Source organism: Octopus sinensis, linkage group LG9, assembly GCF_006345805.1.
Source record: "Octopus sinensis linkage group LG9, ASM634580v1, whole genome shotgun sequence".
In the NCBI taxonomy this organism is placed as follows: Eukaryota; Metazoa; Mollusca; class Cephalopoda; order Octopoda; family Octopodidae; genus Octopus; species Octopus sinensis.
The window spans coordinates 83311333-83321979 of record NC_043005.1 but is presented as its reverse complement, the minus strand read 5'-3'; the positions used below and the strand labels follow the sequence as shown (position 1 = coordinate 83321979).

Genomic DNA, 10647 nt, shown 5'->3' with positions numbered 1-10647 from the left:
CTTGATACACTGTTGCTTATCTTTTATCTTTTACTTGTTTCAGTCATTGGACAGTGTCCATGCTGGAGTACTGTCTTGAAGGGTTTTAGTCAAACAAATCAACCACAGTACTTACTATTTTTTAAGCTTGGCATTTATTCTATCAGTTTCTTTTGCCAAACTACTAAGTTACAGTGACATAAATAAACTAACACCAGTCATCAAGCAATGCTGGGTACAAACATAAACATACACACACATACATACACATGATGGGCTTCCATGCAGTTTCCATCCACTAAATTCACTCGCATGGCATTAGTCAGTTTGGGGCAATAATACAAGATATTTGCCCAAGGTACCACACAAAAGGACTGAATCCAAGATCACATGGTTGTAAAGTAAATTTACTCATTTCTGATACAGCTAGTACTGAGGAAATGCTTGGCTGTTCAAGAAATGATATAAAATCATTTGATTTTCTTTTAGCTTCTGTTTCTTGCATTGTTCTTTTGTTCCTGACTACAGCTGCATTCAGTTGCATTATGAAGACTTTTCACCAGTTGCTGATGCAACAAGGATTATTCTTCAAAAATGATGCAGATTCTTTGATGTTTATAGTAAAAATATCTCACACATAAGCACAATAACGAGTGCTTTGACATCTTTAACCCTTTACTACTTTCAGGCCCAAATATTCCACCTGTTTTATGGTCAAACTGACTGGATCAGGCTTCTCAAACCTACCCTACAACGTCAGTCAAAAAATAAACAATCACATCATTGAATTCTCAAAGATACAAGATAATCTCTTATTATAAAAGGCAGATTTTATCTGCCTCCCTTTGGGAGTTATACAAATCTACAATATAGGATTTCTTCAATTACAATTTACCTAGCATTTTTAAGAGTACAATGCATCGCGTCATGCCAGGTCCAGTTTTTAAAATTTAAACTCCAATTAAGCAAAATTTACAGAAAACTCACATTCTGGTGTGTGTGTCAAATGCTTTTCTTAGTCTGGTTTACAGCACATGCAAACGCACACACACAGTGGGCAACGAATAAAGTGAAACTAGATTTAATATTTGTTTCTCTCTATCACGCTGATAGATACATGAGTAAAATGTATGGGAAGCTAACACATAAGAGTGAGTGAAAATGTTCTTGGAAGAGAGTAAATAGCCAGAGAGAGTGATTTGAGGAAGACTTTACATTAAATAACCGTAGTGGCTTGTGTTAGTAATAAAGTAAACATACACTCATACATACATACACACACACACACATACACACACACATACATACATACACACACACATACATACACACATACATACATACATACATATACATACATACATATACATACATACATACATACACACACACACAGTATTGAAGCTTGAGAACAATCAGATACATTTACAACACATCTGTTGAAAATATTATTGTTCACACACATACATATACATATATACATACAGACAGACAGATAGACACACACACACACACACATGATCCAGCATGGCCACAACCTCAAGGCTGAAACATATAAAAGAATAACAGAATATAAATGTGTGCATGTGTGTGAGAGAGAGAGTGTGTGTGTATATGTATGTATGTATGTATGTATATATATATAATAATGCGGTTTTTTCAACAGCTTGAACTAAAAGTCAGAGGGGAATGGGATAAACTACTTATATTAACTTGCTATAAAAGCAGGTAGTAATTTTATCTTGTCCTTATTCATAGTGCAAGTTTTGAAGAGTGCATTTCGATTTTAACAGCTATTTTTTTCAAAGCTATATTGGAACAGCCTAGAAGACGAGCCTCATCCTGAAAGATCTGTAGAACTCGACAAGGACATCCTGAAAACCCTGGTGGAACAAAATCTCATCGTAACTGTTGAGGAACTAGCAGAGAAGCTTGGATTTGGTCATTCAACCATTCATTGAGACCTGTGTGCTATCGGAAAAGTCAGCAAATTGGGTCAATGGGTTCCTCACGAACTTTCCGAGTCTAATTGCATGCAGAGACTGAATGTATGCTTTTCTTTGCTGTCACATCTCACCACTACTGCGCTATGTATATCTATATATATAAAACTGTAGTTGTGTGTGTCTGTCCCCTTCGATTTAGATTCCTAACTACTCCCACATTTTGCGGTGCAGTTTAACCAAATTCGGGTAGCTTATAGTTGTGATTCATATCGAGCCCGTCTGAGTATTAGCGCGCGTCTACGATGAGTCTACGATTTAAAAATAATTTAACATCATTTTTTATTCCATTTTAATGCATAATTTTTCGTGTGTCGATGGCGGCGGAGTTGGCATCCACGCTCACACCTGCACCTGTGGGGAAGGGAGTGTAAGGAAATCAACGTCGTAATGCGTTGTCAAGGAGACCAGCGTTCTTTTAGAACAACGACTTCATGGCTTGAAGACACCAAAACAGAAATGGCTAAGAAAACGTCTACATGAGTCTACGATTTAAAAAAAAATTTACCATCGTTTTTTTTCCATTTTAATGCATTTTTTCGCTATTATATAAGGGAAGTAACTCTCTAAAAATGTCTACGATGAGTCAACGAATTTAAAAAAAAATTTACCATCATATTTTTTCCATTTTCAATGCATTTTTTGCTATTTTTTGGCTATAACTCTCTAAAAATGCTTATATAGTTATTTCCCTTACAAACCCGAGCAACGCCGGGCGATACTGCTAGTGTATGATAAATTCAAAGCAATGTGAATAGATAAGCATTACATTTGGTTGAGTAATATGAATGTTAAAGTGTTAAATTGTCATCCAACTCTTTACACAACACCAAAGCAATGGTATTTTTCATTTCACTCATGCATTTGGTTCAATGTAACTTATTTTCAAATACACCCTTCCCTTTTACTGCAACTTGTTATTAGATCAGTCTGGTGATGCTAAAGTGACATGTTATTTGTATCTTATATTTAATTTCACTCGTGTATTTTGTCTTTGAAAATGTTTTAAAATTAGATTTGAGTTTGTGCAACTATTAGCATTCTTTCTACTTAACTGATTTCTTATGGTCATTTTAGAGTTGAATACCACATGTTTGTTAGTACACAGTTACAAAACTTGTGTACCGCATTATTACTTCTTCACATAAGCTACTGGAACTGTTGTTAAATAATGCAAAGTTATTCATGGGCCCCTCCATGGCTCTTATGGCAGCCCTAACCTTTGTACTATCTGACCCTTCCCACACCTGCATTATTACTATTCCACATAAGCTACTAGAACCTTTGTAAAACAATGCAAAGGAAAGCAATATGTGTCTTTTAGTTTTTCTCCAGGGTGGGGAACTATCAAATATTTGCAGGCACCCCCAAGACCTCCAAGGCCCAACCTGTGTACCATTTGATCTTCCCCATCTTATAGGCTCTGACAACAATTTCAAAAGAGAAAACTGTATAATATAGTTACATTATATAAACATACATTATTTCTAAAAGTACACATTTGACTGTAAGCCTACAGGATTAGGGATGACTTGGAGTTAAAACAACAAGTGAATCCAACATGGTGTTCATCTTTTTGGACTGTGTAAAAGCTTTAATGTTTAACACTGAACTAAACATAATGGATGATAACTGTCAGTTTTTGTAAAGATAATTAATTAATAAAGGCCACTAAGAGGTTTATTGTTCGTTTCAGTCACTGTTGAGCAAGTGTCATTGTACCATAGGTTTAATCGAATGAAAGTATTTCATACTAAAAGTCAGTCTGTTGTCAGTGTTGTATACTAATGCCAAAATTTAAATTTGAATAGTTCAAAAACAATACATATCTATTGTTCAGGTTATCTTTAGTTATAAGTGTTATTTCCAGGATTACATTCACAGGCAAACACACATCAATGACTGTCCCAATTGTCTGATCAGTGGATCGGTTTACTCACTGAATTAGTGCATAAATAGGTGGATATTCTAGAGCCACGTATATATTTCAATGTAAGTTATTAGAGATAACACAAGCATGATGCTAAATGAGACAAAGCTGGTTCTTTGCTCAGTGGAGGAAAAATAAGGAGGCTTCCGACAGTTGGGGACATATCTTCAATGGACAATAAAAAGAACCTTTCTCAATAATCATATGCCATCAAGATGACTGAGTTCATCCAGTAGATTCAGGACATTGATGAGAAGACCAGTGGGTTGATAAGGACCATCAACAAGCAGCTCAAGGTGGTGGAGTCCACTATGAGACATGAGATTCACAGAAAACACTAGGTACAAGTTTTAACTGATGGTAAAAGTAAAGTTTATAATCAGCAAGAACTAAGAGAACAGTATTGTTATGTGACTTTTATTATTATGTAGCTTCCTAGTTTCCTAATTGAAACCCATAGGTGCATAATTAGTGTCATCAAGGAACAATACCAACAACGTTAGGACAATGGGCAAGTGTTGTGATCCAGTAATTTTTTAATGCTATATGCAGAAGGAGTACATCGACCCAGTGTACAACTGGTACTTATTTCATCAATCCCGAAAGGATGAAAGGCAATATCGATCTTCGCAGCATTTGAACTGAGAACGTAGAGACAGAAAGAATATTCACTTTACTTCCCCTGTTATATAAACTCTTCTTCTTATCTCGATTTCGAAATAAACATCCGTATTTTCAACAACTCCTGATCATTGCAAATATTAAACGGAATTCACCTAACCTTTTCGTAAAACAATTAAATTTATGGTTTGTTCCGTCACAAGTTGGTTCTGAGGGCGAAGAGACCAAAAACGAAGGGTTCCAACTCTGAGTAGACGGACAGTGGGTTATTTTTGAGCATGTAACTACAGTTTGGGTGCCTCACGACTATTTTCCTCACATTTTGATGAAATTTTTAAGAGATACGTTTGAGAAGGTGTATATTATGATTATTTCTGAAAAAAAAAAAATAACTAAAAAAGTTTGGAGGAGTTTTGGATAATTCTCCTACCCATGGACTTCGTTTCCTCATAACTTTCTTAAAAACGCTTATATTTTTAGTATTTTTCCAGGTACACTTTAAATAGGGTAGATTACGGTTATATCAGGAAAAGTTGCGAAAAAAATTATCTTTGGAGGAGTTTCAAATAATTTCCCCTCTCTCAACAGAGATGTATTTTAGACGAAGTAGATTACAATTATGTCCGAAAATTTGTGAAAAAAAGTTTATTTGGTGGATTTTCTGATAATTACCATCCTCTCGACTTAGTTTCCTCATAACTCTTTTACAAATGCACATTTTCCAATGACAATTTCTCGATATATTTTTGGTGAAGTAGATTACGATTATATTAAAAAAAATGGTGGTTGAGTTTTGGATGATTTTCCACTCTCCTGACTTAGTTTTCTCACAACTTTTTAAAAAATATTTATTTTTAAGTTAAAATTTTGAGAGATACGGTTATGTGAGGTAAAAAACGGTCGAAAAAATATTTTTAGATCATCACCCCACCCAACTAGATTTTGTTAAATGCATATTTTTATTGGAAATTTTCTGAGATAAATTTCCGATGCTTTAGAGTACGATTGATTTCTTTTAAAAAAACATTTATCAAAATACTCAGAATTTAAAAAATCGAAAACGTAAATACAGAAAATTTTATATGAAAAAAATAATAAGCATTTCACAAAGGCAGTCGGATAGTGTGGTTAGTGATAGTAGAAAGGTCCTGAAAAGAATTTTTTTTCAATTTTGTAACTAGCATAATCATATTCTACATTAACTAAAATGTATATCTGGAAAATTTAATCAATGAAAATAAGCATTTTAAAAGAAAGTTAAAGGGAAACAAATTAGTGTTGGGGTCATACACCTATAGCCCTGTCAGCTTTTTTTTCAGACATCGTCTGTCTTGAGCACGGGTCGCACACTTCTTAATTTTTGATATCATTGTCCTCCTCAGGGAATCGTTGATAGCTTATCGATTTTTCTATCATGTAAATTTCTAAATTAGAATTAAAAATAAAGTTTATAAAATTTTCTTGATAATTGCTTTAATTCTTTCGCTCTTATGCGGCATTACCGCTTTTTGATAAGAAATGTTTAAAGAAATTTAACGAAAATACTAAACGAAACTGATAAATAAAAATAAAAATTCAGTCATATTATATCGATATAATCGGAATATTTAATGTGCATCGATTCTCTTAGCCAGGCACTCCTAAGGGGTTAATATTGGCTACCTTGTTGACCCCTAATTTACCCAACATATTTTGTTAAACTTTCGGAAGAGCTGTCACACATAAATCGGAATTTTCTTTTTTTTTTAACGGAATTTTCCCTTATTTTATAGTATCTTACATTACAAAATACTTCGGGTGAATTGTTGAACTTCGTTTTTTTAAAAAATAGTTTGTTTTAAGTCCATGTTTTTCAAATGTCCGTCAACCCTCGCCCTTCATCGAGCCTTCGGGACAGCATCCACCACTAAAATGATTTCTCTTTTTTGTCTTTCTCATTATTTTTCGTCATTTTATAATATTTCACACACTGAACCACTTCTCATAGAATTGTAATTTGCATTAAAATAAAAAATAAAGAACATTTACAAAGACTTCACCAGAGTTTTTTTCCCACAGTGCCTGCATCGCTGTCGTCTGCTGCGAAGACAGAAAGAAAAGAGAGATTTTGTTCGTCCAATTTTACTTTTCTTTCCTTAAAAATATTCTTTTCTATGTTTCAAACAAATGAAATTATTATTTTATGGAAATTTCTTTCAAAATTCCAATCTTTTGTTTTTCACACATCCACTTGGAAGAGCAACTGTCAGAGAGAACCTGTCCCCGAGTCGGGAAAATTTTCTAAGTGGTTCTTACTTTGATGTGAATGGTCTTATCGAGAAATATAAAAGTCAGAAAGTTCGGGGAGGGGATAAATCGATTACATCGATCTCAGTACTCAACTAGTACTTATTTTATCGATCCTGAAGGGATGAAAGGCAAAGTTGGCCTCGGCGGCATTTGAACTCACATATCCTGCACAGAAGAATAAGGTGTCTTTGTCGAGTTATTCAAACTTATCAAAGTAAATACAGTGGTCAAAATCAGGTAAGTTTTAATAAATTCTATTTCTCTGAACTCGTTTCATTTTTATACCTCATAGAAAAAAAAATCCCAAAAGTTTTTACAGAATAAATAAAGTTAAAAAAAAAAAGTATTGATGGTGGGGATGAAAATGAAATTTTGAAAATATTTTTTAGGAATGGAATATTAATTTCAAAAGGAAGGGTAAAAGAGAAAGAGGTTTAAGAATTTGAAAAACAAATTTTAAAAAGTTTAATGCAAATTTCGAGTGTTTATGAAGTGTTGAGAAGTGTGTTTGGATCTTGTTTCAGAGTATTGGATAAAAAAAAAAACTCAAAAAATCCCAAAACCCATTTTAATCATGAAAAGAATGCTGAAGGTGAAGAGGACAGAAGAGTTTACGAATTTTTCCCCTCTAAAAATACAGCAAGGTGTTTCAAAATGTGGAATATAATAAAATAACGGCGGGAGGGGGGATCACTTTAGTGTCGTCTGCTACGGGAAGACATGATGCGAGGTGGGGTCTAGACGCTTGAAAACATGGATAAAAAAAAAAAAAATCTTTAGAAAGTTTTCCTTCAACTGTTTTGAAATGTGGGATATTAAAACCTGTAGAGAAATCCCGAAGGAAACGGAGAAATTCCTATTTAAGTGGGACAGTTATTTCGAAAGCACGCCATACACCAAAATTTTGTGTCGGCTGCTGTTGGGAAGGCACGATGAGCGGTAATGGTCGAAATATTGGAAAACATGAAACGGGGGGGAAAAAAAAAAAGCTTTAAAAAGTTTGCCCCAAACTTTTTTGAAATGTGGGATACTAAAAACTGTGGAAATATCTCGAAAGGAACAGAATCGACACAAACTCCCTTTTTCGGCAACGGGGAATACGAATCTGCCAAAACACTGGCAAAAATCGACATTCCTAAATTACCACACTACCCCTATTTTTTTCATTTTAAACTTTTTCACAATTTTTTTTTCAAAACATGCGGAAAAATAGGGAAAAAATACGGAAAAATTCTAAAAAAAATTTCCAAAAATTCTTTGTAAACAATTTTTGAAGAATTTTTTTTCTCTAAATATGCGGAAAAATACGGACATCATGATTCGGACAAAAATTTCAAAACATTTCAAAACATTTCTGTACTTTCGGTTTTAAGATTAGGGTTAGGGTTATAGGGTTAGTGTAAGGGAAAAAAGTCAAAATTGAAGAAGTGTGTGTGTGGGGGAAATTTCACAATTTCGATCTTTGGCAATTTTCCGGAATTTCCGTATCCGAAAACGGGGATTTTTGGGAAAAAAAAAATGGATCTTTTCACTTTGACTGGCAGATTTAAAAAATTACAAAAATAAACAAATTTGGGAGAAAATGGGGGGGGGGACTCGAAGTCTTTCCAAAATCTATTTTAAAAACTGAAAAACTGTTTTGAAATGTGGGATAATACGAAATAGGGAAAAATCCCACAAAGAAATGGAGTAATTCCGACTTTTGAGGGATAACTATTCCGAAAGTGCACAAAAAAAAAAAAAAAAAGTGGTGGCTGCTGCTTGGAAGGCACAACGTTGACTGGAGGGAAATACTTGAAAAACATTGATTATTAAAAAAGAAATGTAAAAAAAGTTTGTCTATTTTGAAAGGCGTCATGAGAGACGTTGGAAAACAGATTTTTGAAAAGAAAAAAAAACATCTTTAAAAAGTTTGCTTTCAAATGTGGGAAAGTCTCCTCTCCCATCCCCGAAAAAAGGGGAGAAATTCTGATTTATATGAGACAGCTATTCCGAAAGTTCACCCACGTTCTCCCCTTTAAGTTTGTTTATGTATTTTAAAAGACGGCAATGTGTTATTTGAATGAGAGGAAGACAGTCACAAGAAAGAAAAAAAGTCACAGAAAAGCTTCAATGAATGAATTAATTTTGTTTCACGTTTTCTGTTAAGGCATTAAACAAAAAATGACTAAAAGAAAATCTTTTCCCCTATGTCTGTATATAAATAGTGTTGCCGTTAGATATCGGACGCAAGGCGACGTGCTGGCAGAACCGTTAGCACGCCGGACAAAATGCCGCTAAGGCTTTCGTTCGTCTCTACATTCTGAGTTCAAATTCTATCGCCTAGGCCAACAAAATTAAGAATTGGCCGAGTAAGGAGGTCGATGTAATCAGCTTGCTTCTCCCCTCAAACTTGTTGACCTCAGACACTTATTATCAGTTCGAAAGCGATTAAAAACGCGTTTAATACCATTGTTTTTTTCGAGTATGCATTATATTTAAACATATGACTTTTTTCAAATTCTAATTAGTGATTTTATCCGCCTATTAAGGTTTTCCCCCCTGTTTATTATCAAATATTTTTTTTTGTTTTTGTGACTTAATTTTTGTTTACTGAAGGCGATCTTGGTAGGTCGAACGAGTGACCGGTTAGAAAGAAGCTCCATAGCGACGCGAGTAAATTAGTTTATAAAACACAACACTTCTTGTGAGATAAGAAAGAAAACATGCTTAGTAAAGGAGTGAGGTGTATAATTAATGATTACGGACTCACCTTTTAAAACTGAATTATATCATTAACGTCACTTTATACATGTAGTGATACGAATTGCCGAAAACGTGCAAATAAAAACAGGTTTTTTTTGTTAATATATATATATATATATATATATATATATATAAGAACAATGAAAGTATTAACGTCGATGACAACGACAGTGATGTTCAAGCGAAGTATAATGTTAAAATAAGACGAAATGTTGAAATGCTACTCTATCTAAACACACGCACACTACCCTCAATTTATTATGTTTAAGCTCCAACAGACCACGACAAGTTACTTCCTGAATTAGCAATCAAAACATTTCGTGAAAGACTTCATGGTGATTAAAGAAAAACGCACAAAATCTAAACAAATGTAATTAAAGATAAATTTCTTTAATCACTATTGTTCGTGCTTCACAAAAAATAGAGAAATTACAGTCTTTTAAAGGAAAATTTATAAGTGTCAAAATATTTAAGCTTAGAAGTGGTTAAAAAACAAAGCTTACAGAACAAGGGACGTTACTATGAGAGAATATGCAAATCGAAGCTGGAGTAACCTCCCTTGAAATAAGTTAGCATTCTTAAGAAACGAGAGACTTTCAACAAGAAAGAATTTGCTGCTTATTTTTTGGTTTTCTTTGTTACTAATATAATACTAATGAGACAGGCATGACATCAGTTTAATCAGTGCGAAAATAAATCACGACTTCAGTTTTCTTTCGGGAATCATAAGTATTAATAGATTTCCCTTCAGTAGTGGTTCTCAGATTTATTTTCTCGCAGGACTATTTCTATTTATATTTTAGGCACAAAATCCCTCTATATTAATTTCGATGAGTCGTTAGATGAAATAAAAATTGTTTATGTAAAGAATTTATTTGTTAGATACTAAAAAAAACAACATAAACAGAACCTGTTATTTTGAAAATGATTCCCTGTCGTGTCAAAGTTTTGCTAATGCTGCTTCTGGAATATTGAATTCTTCTAAAGTTATAAGATATTGAAAATATTCTTTTCTACTCTAGGCACAAAGCCCGAAATTTGAATGCGTGTATGTGTGTGTGTGTGTGTTTAGTCGATTAG

The 10647-nt window shown here is 33.7% G+C and overlaps 1 protein-coding gene across 1 annotated transcript in view; it reads right to left on the bottom strand.

Moving 5' to 3' along the window:
- Positions 1-9634, bottom strand: part of LOC115215700 (acidic mammalian chitinase) — an 86384-nt gene extending 76750 nt beyond the window's left edge. The window contains exon 1 of the mRNA XM_036506061.1: positions 9575-9634. The gene's annotated coding sequence lies outside the window, so the exon portion shown is untranslated. The remainder of the gene's footprint in view (positions 1-9574) is intronic.
- Between the last annotated feature and the right edge of the window lie 1013 nt (positions 9635-10647).